General features: G+C 43.1%; 1 protein-coding gene across 4 annotated transcripts in view; it reads left to right on the forward strand.

Annotated features, from left to right (window-relative positions):
- The first annotated feature begins 1,428 nt into the window (after positions 1-1,428).
- Positions 1,429-16,520, forward strand: part of LOC148016240 (uncharacterized) — a 30,518-nt gene continuing 15,426 nt past the window's right edge. The window contains exons 1-2 of one of the 4 annotated variants that reach the window (XM_087664625.1): positions 1,429-1,461; positions 1,572-1,612. The gene's annotated coding sequence lies outside the window, so the exon portion shown is untranslated. The other 3 variants (XM_087664624.1, XM_087664626.1, XM_087664627.1) reach the window with 3 other exon arrangements.

The following is a 16,520-nucleotide window of genomic DNA, read 5'->3' on the forward strand; positions in this document are numbered from 1 at the left end:
AAGTTTACCAAGGAATTGCCTAGTTGTCCTAATGAAGATAATGTATTCATTCATACACTAGTTGGGGGTAGCGTCCTTGAAACTTGGAGGTTTGCTTGCTTTCATAACACATTGTAAAGACGTATTTTCCTTATGCTTCATCTTCAAGGTGTAGAACTACTCTCAAACTTAGAGGGGCACGGCTTGCTATAAGCAAAATCACATAAGCACTTGAATTCCAATCGTCTTTGATAACACATTAATAGATTAACCAGTATTAGACAAGCAAATACCCACATTGTAGATATGGAGGAAGGGATGTTCAAAGGTCTTGTTCTATTGCTCACTTTGAGTATGCTACAGCTAAAGATGATTGTGTGGCTTATATATGCTTGCACTACAAACAAAGTAACTTGTAGGGTAGCAATGAGCTACATGTGTCCTACTTTACCGTATGTGGTAAGGCTTCATTGATCCATGTTGAGTTGGTGGATGAAGTTTGGCGTCATGCACATTTGAGATGCTTGTAAACTACCATCTGAATAAGGGGTCTAATATGACCACTATTAGACCCCTTATTCACATGATAATTTGCAAGCATGGTGCTTTGATCCATCTAGATGCTTAATATGACCAATATTAAGCATCTAGATGGATCAAAGCACCATTTACATATATTACATGAGTTCCATTACAAGTAGCCTTGTTTACATGATGGATATGTGAGCTCTTTTGTAAACAATGTGTCATAAATATATTATTACTTTATACCCACAATACTCCATTTAGGGAAACCCTTGTAATGATTTAATCATATAGAAGGAAGTCTTAACAGTATTCAAAAGAATCAAAATGACTCTATGTAAGTATTCAAATGAAATTTAGAATCTTTTATAGGGAAGATGCGAAAATAATATGACACCCCCCAAAAGAATATCACTCCTATGCTTCAACAAAAGATTGTTTTTGACAAGTATTATCTTTCAACTTTTATAGCTATTGGCCAATCATAGAGCACAATGCTTATCATCTCACCGATGGGCGGATTCTAGTGATCTTCTTCTCCCCCCCATAACTAGTCTTCTTTTGGCACACAACGATGGACTAAATCAAAGGCCCAAAAGTTTTGCCACAGGTAGATGAAGAAAAATATCACTTTGATGCTCAAAGAATCTGTGGACACAAAGGTTACCATAGCCTCGAATCTCTTAATTAATGTTCACAAAAGACATTTTTGGTAGCGGTTACAAAAACCTCTAACTCAAAATTTGGAAGGGAAATTAATAACGAGGGAAGTTTTGAAGTTCGAGGTTTGAAGCCTTATTTTTTAAAATTTGAGGGGCTTTCTGAAATTTTGGCAACTCATTTTGCATTAGAGCTAGACTTTAGAGCCTCTTAGAGGAGAGATGGAAGAAGGGTAGGATTATTTTGCATTAGACCTAGAGTTGGGAGCATGTTAAGAGGAGAGATTGTAGAAGAAAGGTAGGATTATCTTTTGGTAAATTTTTAATTGATCGAAGAAGAAAGGCAGGATTATTTTGGTGAATTTCTCCATTTTCTCTATCTCAACATGTGGTTCGCGTTTACGGTAGGTGCGGGCTATGGTGACGGTACTGCAGTCTTCTGCCTCGAGGTATGTGTCTGTTCATGGTTTCTGTCCTGTATTGGTTGTCTGTGAGAGTGTTACCCTATAGCTACATGGCTATGGCTTTTAGATGTTCAAGCTTGGTTTATGCTGGATAATTGTGTCTTTTGTTTTTTCGAAATCAGGCTGTTAATACGATGCTAATCATCTATGAGATTATACCCATGTGCTATATGATATAGGAGAGTATTGCACCTAGCTGCATGACTATCCTTTTTGCATGTTCAGACTTTATGCAAGAGTATTACAGTTAGATGTTCAGACTTTATGCTTGATAATTTGTTTTTTTGTTTTAAAAAAAGAAAAATTTTGGGCTGTTGGTAGAGTGCTAATTATCTACGTGGTTATTGCTGTTTGCCAGATAATGGGATTTAAAAAAAAAGTGACTGTTAATACGGTGAGAATCACCTATAAGATTATTGTTATATGCTGTATAATATAGGAGAGTACCCCACTTAGCTGCATGACTTTGTTTGTTGGGTGTTCAGACTTTATTCAAGAGCATTACCATTAGATGTTCCGAGACTCTGCATGATAATTTGATGTTTTTGGGGCTGTTCTTAGAGATGATGTAGAAGAGTGTTACAGTAGCGGCAGGACTATGGATGGTAGTTAAGGCTTGGTTTATGCTTGATAAATTAATCTTTTTCTCTGTGGAAGGGCGCCGTTTTTAATTATCTGCCATGCACACATTGTTTATTTATTGCCATATCAAACAGACTTCATAGAATATGCTATGGCTTAGAAAATGAGCTAGTAGGACATCCAGATTGATGGGCATTATGTGGCAGAAGATTCAGTCAGTGTCTTGATAGATTTTCAAAGGAATGCTAGGGCATTGAGTCCTGTTCTCTTTGGAAGGAATAGAAGATCAGGGAGCTTCAGATTCAGGAAGCATGTCATTCTTGCTGGTCCTCCAAGATCAGATGCTAGGTGTATCCATTTCCCCTCAAACTGCAGTTTTCATAGTTGCAAATTTTTCCTTGTAGAAAGAAGGCATATCTAGCTATGTTGGGCTAACCCATTCTCAAAGCTTCTTTGTTTGGGCATTTATCAGATATCAATAATCCTGCCCTATTTGAATTGGTCATAGTCACAATTGACAAGGATGGGGAAAGGTGTGCCAAGGTATGCCAAAAGCAAGGATTGAGGATAGGGGATTGGATGTATTGCAAGGGTTCGAGGAGAGGGGATGGATGACATTAAAAAATACATAATGTACCTAAACACCAAATTTGTAGGAAATAAAATAAAATTGACTATGTGAAATGTTTTATCATCAAATGCATGTGTATGTGTATCTATGACTCCATTGCCATACTATTGTGTGACAGATATCCGTATACACACATGTTACAATGTATGTGGGTTTGATGTGGGATTTTTAGAATCAAAATTTTATGTTGCATTTTTACACGTGTATATGTGAAAGGAGGAGGAAAAATGTTCCATCGAGATTTGAAATTGCCAAAAAGCAAGGAATGAGGAAAGGGGAGGGGATGGGGATGGCCAAAAGCAAGGGTTGAGGACATGGGATGGACAGCATTTAAAAAGTACATATTATACTTAAACACACAAAAAAGGACAATATGAATCGCACTTTATCATCAAACACTTGTCTATATGTGTGTGTATGTGTATGTTGTCAAGAAATGACTGAGCAACTAGAGAGAGAGTATGATTTGCAGGGAGGAGCACTGAGTGTGCATGGTAAATATGGAGAAGAGAAGACAAATGAAACTCAGATGAATGAATGAAATAGTGAAGTGAATTTGATACAATTGTGCCATAGCACGAAGGATGCCTTGGACCAGGGAGAGTACCAAAGAAGCAATGATGAGGTGTTGGTTGGAGCAGGAAGAATTCTGTAGAAGAGGAGCCTTTGGATCCGCAACTCAAGGATGATGATTGGTGATGCTTGGAGTAGGGAGATTGTTGTCGGAGGATGAGGAGCCTCTGAGTGTGCAAATGTAGGTCTGAAGATTGACACCAGCTATTGGGTAGTGGTGCCAGAGAAGACAGAAGAGCTAGAAACTGAAAACGCAAATGTAGTAGCCTCTGATGATGGAAGCATTAGTTGGAAGAGTGATGCCAAGTGGAGAAGCAAGGCAAAGCGGCAAAACATAGATGATTGAAGGATGTAAGTTGCCAAATGTAGGAGAGAACAACCCAAATGCTGATGCTTGGTAGAAATAAAGGTCACCGGCTATCTTCTTTGCAAGAACTTTTTTGGGTGACAAGATCTTTAGACCCAACTTTCTCACCATGCTAAGAGATGAAGAGAATTACGGTGAACCACTAGAAGGCTCTTGACACTCTGTATTTGTATGCTTCTTTGATTATGAGAAGATACAAAGATACAAGGTACTGGAAGCTGATCTAGAAATTCAAGCTTTGATGGAGAGAAGGGCTAAAGCATGGGTTGAAGCAAAGGTCTTTGAAGATTTCCTTACTGAGAAGGCTCTTGAGACAGATAGTATTATGGCTGCCAACGTCTATCTTAGCACAAAAGTTATCAATGTTATTGATTCATTTAAGTCTATGAAAGGTAATGCATCACCCATCATCGGAGGGTTCATCCAAGTGGTGACTTTAAAGTCTCATCATACACAACTCCATGGAGAAGAGCAAGGAGAAAGTCAAAGAACCAGCCATTTCTGTGGTAGCTAAATCGCCAAAGTTACTTTTAACAAAGGAAAACAATGCTAAAAGAGACTTCAAGCTTGGAGAGAAGAGCATCAAGTTTGATGTTTTTTATGGTAAGAGAGATTTTTAGAAAGTTGTGTCTTTTACTAGATAGTTTAATGTTGCTGTTAGTGGCGAAGAGTATACAAAAAAATAAAAATTTAGAATGGTTAAAACGCATTTGAAGGATGCCGCTTTGAATTGGTGGCTCAAAGTTGTTCAAGTGGTAAAGGAACCCCAGTCTTGGAAAGAGTCTAAGGAGATGTTCTACAAACAAGTTGGTGCCTTTATCCTTTGAAGCCGATGTGTAACAAGAATGGGATGAGTTGAAGCAAAGCCATGAAGACAATGTTGAAAGATATATCAACAGGTTTGCAATTGTTTCTCTTAAATTTACATCTCGTAATGAAGTTTCTTTTAATATAGAGAACAGAAAGTTTATTCGTGGATTACATCCAACGATGCAGCGAGCTGTTAAGATGACAAATCCTGATACTTTGGAAGCAGCCCAATATGCGGCCTCAAAAGCTGAAGGACTATATATGCCATGGATTCTTGGTAAAGTCTCAAAAGAACCACAAAGGAAGAAGACCAAGATGTTTGACTAGATAAACAAGAATCAAAGCATAAGGATGGAGGTAGACCATCTTTGCCTCTAAAAAGAAGCTAACATATCAGCACAGTTAGTAGAATATACAAGAGAAGGACGATGATTCTCTTGTAGAGAAAATGACACATGGTTGATCAATGTCCTAATAAGGCCAATAAGAAAAACCTGTCCCAAAAGACACCTCAGGCAAATGCTGTATCTAAGGAATCTTTGCAACAAGTTGAAACTCCGTCTGAGAAGAGGAAGATTTTTATGGCTTGGGGTAAGATTGCCTAATCAACCTATTCTCATTCATTTTGAGACAGGGGCTACATATCATTATATCCATCCTTGGATTGTTGAAGTTCCACATCTAGTAAAGGAGAGGTTTGGAATACTAGAAATGTCAGCTGTTATTTTTGAAGAAATGGAGTTTGAAGTTACTTCCATTTTGGGGAAACTACGAATTGAGATAGAAGATTATGTAGATCATGAGAGTTTTCTCATGGGAGATCTTGGTCATTGTGATGTTGTATTAGGAATACCTTGATATAGAACAATAGATCCAGCCATTGATTGGAATTAAAATAAATTTAGATTTCCTTTCAAGGGTAAAATGTATCTTTTAACGTGGGAGTGAAATAAAAAAGTCTGTTTTCTTGTATTTGATTTTTGTCATAGATTCTAATAAAGAGTCTAGAATTGATAATTCTATCTTAGATATGAATGAAGACCCAGTGAGTTTCTTAAAGGAGTATGAAGATTGTTTTGCAGATACTTAACCTGATGAGTTAACATCCACAGAGGCTAAAAGATCATCACATTGATCTCATTCGTGGGAGCTTACCTTTAAATAGGCCACCCTATCGTGTGAGTCCAATACAACAAGAGGAGATTATGAAGCAAGTGAATGAGCTCTTAGAGAAGGATCTAATAAGATATAGTTCCTCACATTTTGCTCTCTAGCCCTCTTAGTGTAGAAGAAAGATGGATCTTGGCGCTTGTGTGTGGACCACAAGTTCCTTAACAAAATTACAATTTGGAATAGGTTTCCCATTCTAAGAATTGATCATATCTTGGATAGATTGGATGGATTCAAAATATTTAGTTGGATTGAGTTGAAGAGCAACTACCATCAGATAAGGATTGCTCCTTAAGATATTCATAATATAGCATTTAGGACAACTTTTGGTTTGTATGAGTTTCTTGTGCTACCGTTTGGTTTCACCAATCCTCTTGCAATCTTTAATAAAATGATGGAAAGAATCTTTAGAGCACATTGAAAATTTACAGGTACTTTCTTTGATGATATTTTGGTTCATTCAAAAGATGGAGAAAAGCAAAGCAACTCTTGAAAATAGTGTTTCAAGAACTCCACAAGTACAAACTTTCTGTGAATGGCAAAAAGAGTGATTTTTTCCTAGAAGAGATTCACAACTTAGACCCATGCTGTATCCAAAGATGGGATTCAGACAATAAAAAGTCAAGGCCATTGTAGAATGGCGAGAATTGATCAGTGTTCATGAAGTTCAAAGTTTCTTGGAATTATGTCCTTATTACAAGAGATTCATCAAATGGTTTGCAGTGATTGTTGGACCATTGTATGATTTAACCAAGAAAGCGGCGATTCCGATCGACCAAACTAGAGAAGGAAGCTTTTGAAGCTCTAAAGTTCTATATCAACAAAGGACTTGTTTTGATTACACTTAATTTATCGAAACCTTTCTTTGTGGAATGTGAAGCTTTAGGAGATTACATTAGTATAGTCTTAAATCGAGAAGAACATGCAATTGCTTATGCAAGCAGAAGGTTGCAAAATGCAAAAAAAAAAAAGTTGGTACCTATGAAAATGAGTTAATGACTATCATTCAAGCTTTAAAAGAATTTCTTATCAAGATAGACTATGACAGTCGTATATATTTTCTCAACCAACCAAATATTTATGAGAAACATATTTGATGGGCCAATTATTTAGCTCAATTTAACTTTTAAATATTGCGTATTCTTAGGAAGCAAAACAAGGTAGTTGATGCTCTGTCAAGAAGACTTGAGATTCATGCAATGTCCATGATTCATTATATAGATCTCACTAGTATGACGGACATGGATGCTTTCTAATGAAGATTTTAAAATCATCTGGGAGAGTTTACAACTTGGTAAAAAGGGTAAACTCTTATATTATCAAAGATGGATTTCTTTTGATTAAGACTAAGTGGTGTGTTACTAAAGATTTTAGGCCTAAAGTAATGAAAGAATATCATGCGGCTCCTTACATGGCTCATTGTGGTATTTGGGCCACAATCAAGGCACTTGAAACATATTTTTTTTGGCCAAGTCTTCGAGGAGACATTAAATAATTTATCAAAAAATGGGTTGTGTTCCAAAAGATTAAGTTTGGTTGCCAAAAGCATGTAGGGCTTTTGCAATCATTACTGATTTTGAGTCAACCTTGGGGAAACATTGCTGTGGATTTTATTTTTGGCTTGCCAAAATCAACAAACAGCAATGATGATATATGGACTATTATTGACAAGTTCAATAAACAAGCTCATTTCATTCCAGTTAAGAAGACTATGAAGTCTTAACATATGGATAGAATATTTATTCAACAAATCTTTAGATACCATAATCCATCGTGGGTGATAGAGATCCACGAATCACTAGTCTCTTTTGATGAGTTCTTTTTGAAAATTTGGGTACAAAGCTTATCTTTTTTTCTTATTATTATCCTCAAACAGATGGTCAAAGTGAGGAAGTCAATCCCACAATATTGGATATGCTGAAGTACTATTACCATGAAGCCAATCATCAATGGAAAAAGTATTTACCTTTGGTAGAATATAGCTATAACAACATAGTTCATCTTTCAACAGGTAAAGCACCATTTGAGATCATATATGGAAAACCACTCTTATTACCTAGTCTCGAAACAAAAGAGAAGATATTTCATGTTGATGATTTCGTGCATGATATGGATACAACTTTCGCCCAAGTTAGACGAACTATTCAAAGATCTCAAGAAAAACAAAAGAAAATAGCAGATAAGCATTGAAGGCAAATGATTTTACAAGAAAGAGATTGGGTGTGATTGAAATTTGACAAAGCTCGTCTAAGAAGCTCTAAATAAGCCTTCATCCTAAGTCACTAAGCTCGTAGCAAGGAATTATGGGCCATTTCAAGTCACTGAAAACTTTGAAAGATTAATGATGTTTGCTATAGGTTACAATTTCCATAGCATTGCGGAATTCACAATGCTTTTCATATCCATCTTTTGAAGCCTTATGAAGGGTCTGAACCAATGGAAGGTGTAATAGAGGATGCATTTGAAGTAGATGAACATGAGGAGATACTTCAACCAGAGCAAACAATCTTTCATATGATTAGAAAACGAGGAAGAAACATTTCTAGAAAATTCCTTTTGAAATGCAAAAATTACTGTCATTTAAATTCTAAATGGATGTAAAAAGAGTATTTTAAAGACTATCCATAAATACTTGCAGCTTATGAAAAAGTTATAGGATTAGAAATACTTCAAGTAATGTCTTGAGGACAAGACAGATTTCAAGAGAGAGGGATGTGATAAACCTTTGGTATATTGATTGTTACTAAGATATATTGGCTCAATGATTTCAAATTAATTTGATGCTCATATACTTTGAAAGGCAATTTGTATTATTTAAGTGTTTTAAAATATAATTAAATGTTTATCTTTCTATTTAAGGGTGACCAATGGCCAGAATGCTCTATAATTATACTTGGATTGTCATTGACAAGATGTTCGAGAGAAATTAAAAGTTTTGTCGGTTGGTTAGATTGACGAGAAAGCTTAGATGACTAAGACTTTTATACTTAGATAGTAACATTGACTAGAAGCCCATATAATGAGTGGTTTTAGAAAGTGAAACTAGATACTCATGATCGAAGAAACAAACCATGAATCAGTGAATCTATATAATGAAGCTTTCCAGAAGCTAAATTTGGTGACTCCTAAAACTTTGGAGGTTACTATTTTTAGAAGTTACTCCAATGGAAATTTTGTTCACGTCAAGGCTTTGGAATTTGGTAAGAAATTTTTTTGTCTTCAGCAGCTATCTCAAATTCTTAACCATTTGAGAGATTTTTAGAGTAGAAGGTTTCGAAGACTTTCTCTAGAAAAGTGATATGTGGCATCTAGAATAGGAGATGTGTCATTTTGAAGAGACGAGTATTCCTACAGTTGTCATTTTTAGCAAACACTTATCATTTGTAGCCTCTGCTTTCCACTTTTGAGTATCCAAGCTTCACACCTATATATTGGAGGTCTCTCTCTTCATTTGGAATAAGCTCTCATGTTGAAAGTTCAACCATATGCTTTCCCTAATCGAAGGAGCACTTTTTACTTTGTTTGATCTAATGTAAGCACTAAAGAATAAAATTAGCTTGCTACTTGGAGTTTGCAGAAATTAGGGTTTCAAAATTCTAATTTTTTGAATTGCAGCAAATTAGCCCTTTTGTATATGGTTCAGGCTCTTGGTGCCCGTGGTTTATTTCAATAATTTCTTGTAAAGGGGGAGATATTGGTTTGCCTCTCAATGTGGTGTCAACTTCTCTTTCTCTCTCCCCTAATTTTCATGGTGATAATTGATCGAGTTGGTTTAAGTTCAAAGTATTGTTATTCTCACGTTCTTCCTTATGCTTTTTTTTTTCCAGTAAAATGTGGCTGATTATATTTCTCAAAAAAACTGATTACAACAGAGTGCTCATGCTCAACAGACTAGCTGGAGCTGATGAAAGTCACAAGTACATCATGTATACAAGCCTCTCAAGGTGGTCTGGGCGGGATGGGGCCAAGAAGCCATGGAAGGAGGGGTGTATCGCCATCTGGGGGTTGCCTGCCTGCATCATGAAAAATAGGTCCTGGCCGCCCCAAGTGCGTAGGAAATGCCATCAGAGCTCTTGACGAGCTCTGGACTCGCTCCGTACTTGATCCTATCGGTCGTGGAGGGAGTGGATGATGGAGGTCCAGAGCTTTGCTAAGGTCTCTTGTATTGAAAGTCTCTCTCCACCGAAAGTCTCGACACCGTGCCTTCCAGATATGCCTACCAGTAAGACTCCCTATAATCTCCCATACCTCAGAGCGGTTTGCTGTAGGCTATAGTACTTGGCGGATGGGTAGAGCCTCTAAACCGACCATTGCGCACGTCCCTGTCTCGATAATGAATATTCTGTTCTACATCCCGGCCTCATATAGAAGATGACGGCCGAGGTTGACCGTCTGCGAGCAAAAAGCTCCCCATGAGATAGATCCAAGGCTGGGTGCTATACGGCGAAGGATCCGGCATGCTCCTCTCTATACGAGCTTTGCCGCCTCATACGACCAAAGGCAGTTCTTTAAGGTTTCCATAGGCTTCTGTGTGCAGCGCTTACAGCCTCCCTCCTGCATATGGGCAAGCCAACTTCCCACCGCCAAGCCCCCATGTGCCACTAGCTATAAAAGATACGATACCCTTCTCAGCCTCTAGCTATTCCATAGGCAGCATCAAAAGGTCCGTCAGAAAGGCTCTGTGATGTTGTGCTTTGTCCAATGCCTGCTATGTGACGATGCCCAATCCATACTCCTGCATCAGTACGTGTCTGCCAATCCTGGCGGTGTACTCCAGGAACCTTGGTGGCTTCTTGGCGACTGCAGTGGCTGGTCATAGCCACTCTCCCGGATCCCACTCTAGCTTATCAAGTGGCCTGCCCTCCCAAATCCAGAGGCGCCACTCCTTGAGCTTGTGCTAAAAGACAAAAGGGTCCAGCCGCCATGTCTTCCCTTGAAGGCCAATCATCCGGATTCTCTTCCATGAAAGGACAGCTATCCCCTCATCCTGTTGCCCTTTGTCAAGAGCTAGACACTCCCCCTCCTGTACAGTGAAGGTCCCAGGTGGAGCGCCGCTCACTCTACGTGCTACTATAGGGGGATGCCTATTGGTGAAAACCTAGCGGCCCATACCTCTCCGGCCTCTATTGACTCTCGTGTCAGGGGAGCAAGCCACTCCTGAGATATTGCTGCGTCTATCTCCCTTCTTCTCAACTCCACTCCTCTCTTGCAGTCTGATACTCATTGCAGCACCTCCTCGTCCACCATCCTGTACACCTCCCGCCATGTCTTGATGGTACAAGCCGGGCTAGCCTTCCAACCAGCCCACTGGATGTGGGGGCGCTCACCAATTTGTGCCCCTTCCCGATCCGTGACCTAGGGTTTCTAGATCACTGATTGACGGTCTATCTCCTCCAGGCAGCCTGGGGGGCTCTGGATTAGGGCCTTACGGAGGCCCTGCCACACGGAGAGCAAGCTGCGTAGGAAAGGTGATTTGGGGGGGGGTGATCTGGGTTGACGTGAAGATCCATCTCAAGGATGGCCTCCACTCACCGCTAAGCCTCGGTCTACAATCCTAGAGGCCCTCTTGCAATAGGACCTTCCAGGTTTGCTTGCTCGGTGTGAGGCCATGGACAACTAGCTTGCCCAAGTGGGCCATACTTTGATACTCTGGGTCTATGATCCCAAGCCCTCCCTCTGACCGATGCTATATGATGGTCGCCCATGCCACCTTGGCTCTGGAATCCCTAGAGTTGTTTGACCCGGATGAAAGGAAGTTTTGCATTAGGCGGTGAAGCTGCACTACGCAGGATGAGAAGCACCAATACGAGGCGATGTACCATGCTGTCGCTAGGACTTGGTTAACCACCAAGGCTCGGCCAGCTAGTGAGAGGTGAGCCGTGCTCCAGTAGGTCAGCTTCCTCCAAATAGAATCGAGGATTGGAAGAAATTGTTGGACGGGAGTGATGTTGAGTCCCACCTGGAACCCTAGGTACCGAATAGTCTACCCTCTGCTCACCCATCTAAATCCAAGGTGGATGTCCCACTCCATGCTAGAGTCCGGGTTTGTGAGGAAACCAACCGACTTTCGCTAGTTGATTTTCGCTCCTGCTGCAGAATAGAATACCTCAAGAGCCAACCTCACTCTCTCTAGCATCAACTCATCGTCCTCTGTAGAGTGCCGTATCGTCTGCATACTATGAGTCTAATAACTGTCTCCTCTCTCACTGGAAGTTGGAGTCCGCATATTTCGCTCATACGTGACTTGAGGAAGTGAGACATCCCCTGTAAAGAGTAGGAACAGGTGCGGGGCCAAGGGGCAGCCTTGCCGGACCAATCTCTCCAGTGGAAACTCCTCCCCTCGTCTACCACCTATGAGAACCTTGCTAGTGACCAATCTGTAAAGTGCGGAGACCCCGCGAATCCAAGCCTGGGGGAAACCCAACCTCACCATGGTGGCCTCTAGGAAATCCCAGTCCACTCTGTCATAAGCTTTCTCAAAATCCAAGGGTAGTACGGCTAGTTTCTCCCCACTGTGCTGAGCCCACTCTGTCGCCTCAAAGAAGGTGAATACATTGTCGAGAATGCTCCTATCCTTGACAAAGCCTGTCTGTGTGTCATGGATGATATCTGGAAGCACGGGACGTAGTCGCCTACCAATCATCTTTGCTAGTGCCTTATAGGCCACTGACAATAAGGTGATCGGTCTCCACTGGGAAAGCTCCAACCGGTCTCCCCCTTTGGGGAGAAGACTGATAAGGCGTGCGGAAAGGCTCCTTGGCATCTGTCGTGAAGTGAAAATCTCCTAGAAGGCCATCAGTAGAGGGTCCTTTACCACTTCCTAGTAGGTAGTGAAAAAGGCCTTAAAGAGGCCATCCTGTCTCGGGCATTTCTCCCCGTCCTGTGTATGGAAAGTCTCCTCTAGTTCCTTCTCTGTGAAGGGGGCTAGGAGGGAGCGTCCCATCTCCTCTGTGATGAGGGATGGGATGTGATCCCAGATCTGCTGTCTACATCACTATTCTCTAGCTGAGGTTGTCTCCTGTTGGAAAAGGCATCTATAGTAGTCGGTAGCAATCTCCATCACCTCGTCTAGGCTAGAACGAGTCCTCCCATATTGATCTCAAAGGCTGCATATTTGCTCTCTTGAGGTGCGAGGCTGGTGCACGTGGAAAAACTCCTTGCACATCGTGTCTCCCTTCTGTGCCCAGAAAGCTGTTGAGATGCGGAAAGAGAACTCTGAGCGCTTGCCCTCTAGACCAGCAATGGGTGCTTGTGCGTGCACCTCCTGTGCGTGGAGGGTGGGATCCCTTGGTGCCTTTTGTAATAATCTCTGTGTGGCTGCAAGGTCCTGCCGGAGTGCTCTCTCCTCCTCCCAGCTCTGCTGCCTGGCCTGTATGGCTGCCTCTTGGCAGATTCTACTTGACTCGGCTAGGACCTGAGCAATCTCCTCTACGATCCGGTCCCTTCTACCCCACTCCCTAGTCCAAATCTGCTCTATCTGTCTCGTCACCTCCTTCATCCTATAGATCGAGTTAGGGATCCGACAGGATCATGTCTAGGGTAGATGTTGGGGGATCTAGTGTTAGGAGAACCGGGCAATGATCAGACAACGTGGTGCTCGCCAACTGCCCAATCTGGCCTCCATGAGAGCCTCCCCACTCTCCCACATAAAACCCATCCAACTACTCTAGCAGGACCGCACCTAGCCGCTTGTATCCCCAAGAGAAGTCCAACAACCTCTCCCTCCTGTGAAAGGCAGGGTCTCTCCAAGCATCGCGTTCTCCTACTGTCTGTAGAAAGACCTCTCCAACTCCTCCTTGGTCATGCTTGGTAGTTTTTGCCTCTTCCCTGCTGGTCCTCCAAAGCCTCCAGGTTGTTAAAGTCTCCTCCAACGATCCAGGAGTCCACCTCTAGGAGTCCATCCGCGATCTCTATCCAGAACCTACTGCGTGCCCTAACCTCTGTAGGGGCATAGACATTGAGGAATCCAAGGCACGAGCCCCCTATATCCAATCTGATCCATAGATACCTCCTTGCTACTATCGTCCCACGGTCTTGTACACATGCAGTGAGACTCGGGCCAATAGAGGTGCATATGCCTCTACTACTGTGGGCGCCTGTGGCATACTAGTAAGTATGTGAGTTGCTCGGGAGTACCTTTCCTACCTACTGGGCCTAGGTGGGAGTGAGCTTGTTCTCTTGTAGAAGTAAGATGTCGATCCATCCGGCAAGGGCAAGTTGCAACTCTTGCCGAACAATCAACTTCCTGGAACCACGTGCGCCACTGTAGTGGAGACTATTCACATTCCAGGATGCAAGGTGTAAGCTCATGGGGAAACGTGCGTCTGATGAATAGACATCTGTTCAGTATGGAGGTTGTTGATAAGGAGGAAAAACTATAGGGCATGTAGGTACGCTTTACTGTAGGTTTGGATGGCGAACTCCAATCCCCCATGGTGGCCCTCGACCGGACCATAGGGGTGATAGATGCTCCAAGTGGTACTATCAATGCATCTATCAGCCATGCTGAGAGGCGTGACTGTGTACACTGGTAGAAACAGGCCACCTGTGCCAGGGGCCACTGGATCACATCCCTCGGAGCACTCCACTGTGGAGGGGCTTGAAAGATAATGCTCAAGTGTGGGACCTCGACACCAGCCCACCAGTTAATGTCCATCATGCAACCAGGCCACTGCTGTGCAAACAATGCTAGTCCTTCTCCCATCCACTAGGAGTTGTGGTCCGCCACCTGACTCTTCAACTCCTCTATCTGCGTCGTCCAATCCCTTGAGTGAGAGGATTGAAAGAAAAAAAGTGTAGTTTGGTCCATCTGGTGGTGCTAGTAGATGGACCTTGCCCCTCCTTGACTTGCGAACCACGAAGATCCCCACCTCTAGAGGTAGTGGGAACTCTCCGCGCTCCATAACTCTGAGGCAGGACCATGAGCCATTGCGGAAGAGCTGTGGCAACAACTGTGCCTGTCTCGGGAAGGTGTGACAGGCGGCAGGGGCAGATAAGATGGTGGCTGTGTGGAAGGGGGAAATCTGTTGGTGCGAGGAGGATGTAGGCGTGTGTGGCTCATCACCTCCTGTGGAAGGAGGGGGGGTGGGTCTGGGTGGGATCACTTGAACTGGGTGTGGATCAAGGGGGGTGCTCGCCAGGGGAGGTAGTGGGGGGGAAGAGGATCGAGGGATGGTGGGATGGTTGAAGGTACGTGGCGGATGTGGGGGGGGGGATTGGTGGCCCTGGAAGGGGGGGAGGGTGTAGGCTAGGGTCAGCGGGGGGAAGCGTGGGAGGTGGGGTGGGTGTGGCGGTTGTGGGATCTCAAAGTGAGGTAGTCTGTGGCGTGAGTGGTGGCTGTGGGGGATTGCGGTCTTGCCGGGTGGGGTGGGCAGGGAAGGGCTGTGGAGTGCTTTGTCGAGGGGGCGTCGCTCGCCCTCTTGCTCCTTGCTATCGAGGCTGCTTTTGAGGAGCTGGCTGCGACCCCCCTTGCCGTCTCCCTCTCTGTTGTCTCTGGACCCGTGTAAAGCCGTTAGCATCCACCTGCGGGCTTGTCGGCGAAGCCACCTTGGCTCCGAAACATGTACAATCTACTGCCTGATGCCCAAAGTCATAGCAGCGTAGGCACTGCCTTGGTTGCCCAATCACAATGACTTGTTGCTAAAGGAGTGACCTCTTGCCTCAATCTCCAAGAACTTTGGTATACTCTTTGTTACACTAATAAATGTAACATATGGGGAGACTAAGCGCGAGGGATGACCGTTCGGGGGCTTTGGGCGCCCGTACGGGGTTAAGGGGAGCTTAGAAAGTGAGTGAGTAATACTAAAATAGTAGAACTCACCAGGTAATGACAGTTTGTAGATGTGTCACGATGGGGTGGCACTGGGAGAACTTCCTAATCGTGGTCGGGAGGAGAGAGAGAGGTCTCTCGAGCTTGTTTTCCCGTAACAGAGTTGTTCTTCAGTAGAAGACAGATCTGATACAAACGATATACTTAATCAGAGCCATCTAATACTGGTATCAGAGCCGTCGGGCCATGTCTTGTAGAAAGGGTTTTCGTCCTCGTCTTCAGCCGCTTTGAAATTCTTGCCGAAGCGTGAATGGGTCCCGTCTTCAGATGCTTCCGTGTTGGCGTGTGGAAGCTTTTGACGCTTCCGTGTTGGCGTGGATGAATGGGTCATGCCTTTAGACTCTTCCGTGTTAGCACGTGGAAGCGTTAGACGCTTCCGTGTTGGTATGGAGGGTAGGATTTGAACCTGCGCGGACGAAGCCCACATGATCACTTCCGTGTTGGCGAGTACGGTGGGACGGTGCAAGTTGGGCGAAGTCCGTTGGGACGGTGCAAGTAGGGCGAAGTCCGTTGGGACAGTGCAAGTAGGGCGAAATCCTGCTTCCAGTTATAACTTGGTCACAGATAGTTCCCACATGACCTGGTTGGGGGGGGGGGGGGGGAGGGATGTTTAATCACATCCTTACCCAACGTTCCTGCCTGATAGGCTTTATTCTCGCGTAATCTGCACACAATTAGCGCAGATTTGAGGAAAGCTTTACGGTTCTTCATGCTTCTCTGTAATCGGGGAAGTACCTCTTCTTTGTACACAAATTTCTTATATTTGCTTTCTAAATTCCAGTGTATTAATGGAGGGGAAAGATAAAGAGAGGGTAACCGAAGGCTCTAGTTCCGGGGACCACCCTATGGTGGATCCCCATGAAACGGAGTTACTAACTGCTCAAATTTGATGATCTAACTGCTCGTGTGCAAGCACAGGGAGTTCAAATGG

Source organism: Lygodium microphyllum, chromosome 23 (genome assembly GCF_053477565.2).
Source record: "Lygodium microphyllum isolate KBCC chromosome 23, Lygodium_microphyllum_v1.1.10, whole genome shotgun sequence".
Taxonomy (NCBI): Eukaryota; Viridiplantae; Streptophyta; class Polypodiopsida; order Schizaeales; family Lygodiaceae; genus Lygodium; species Lygodium microphyllum.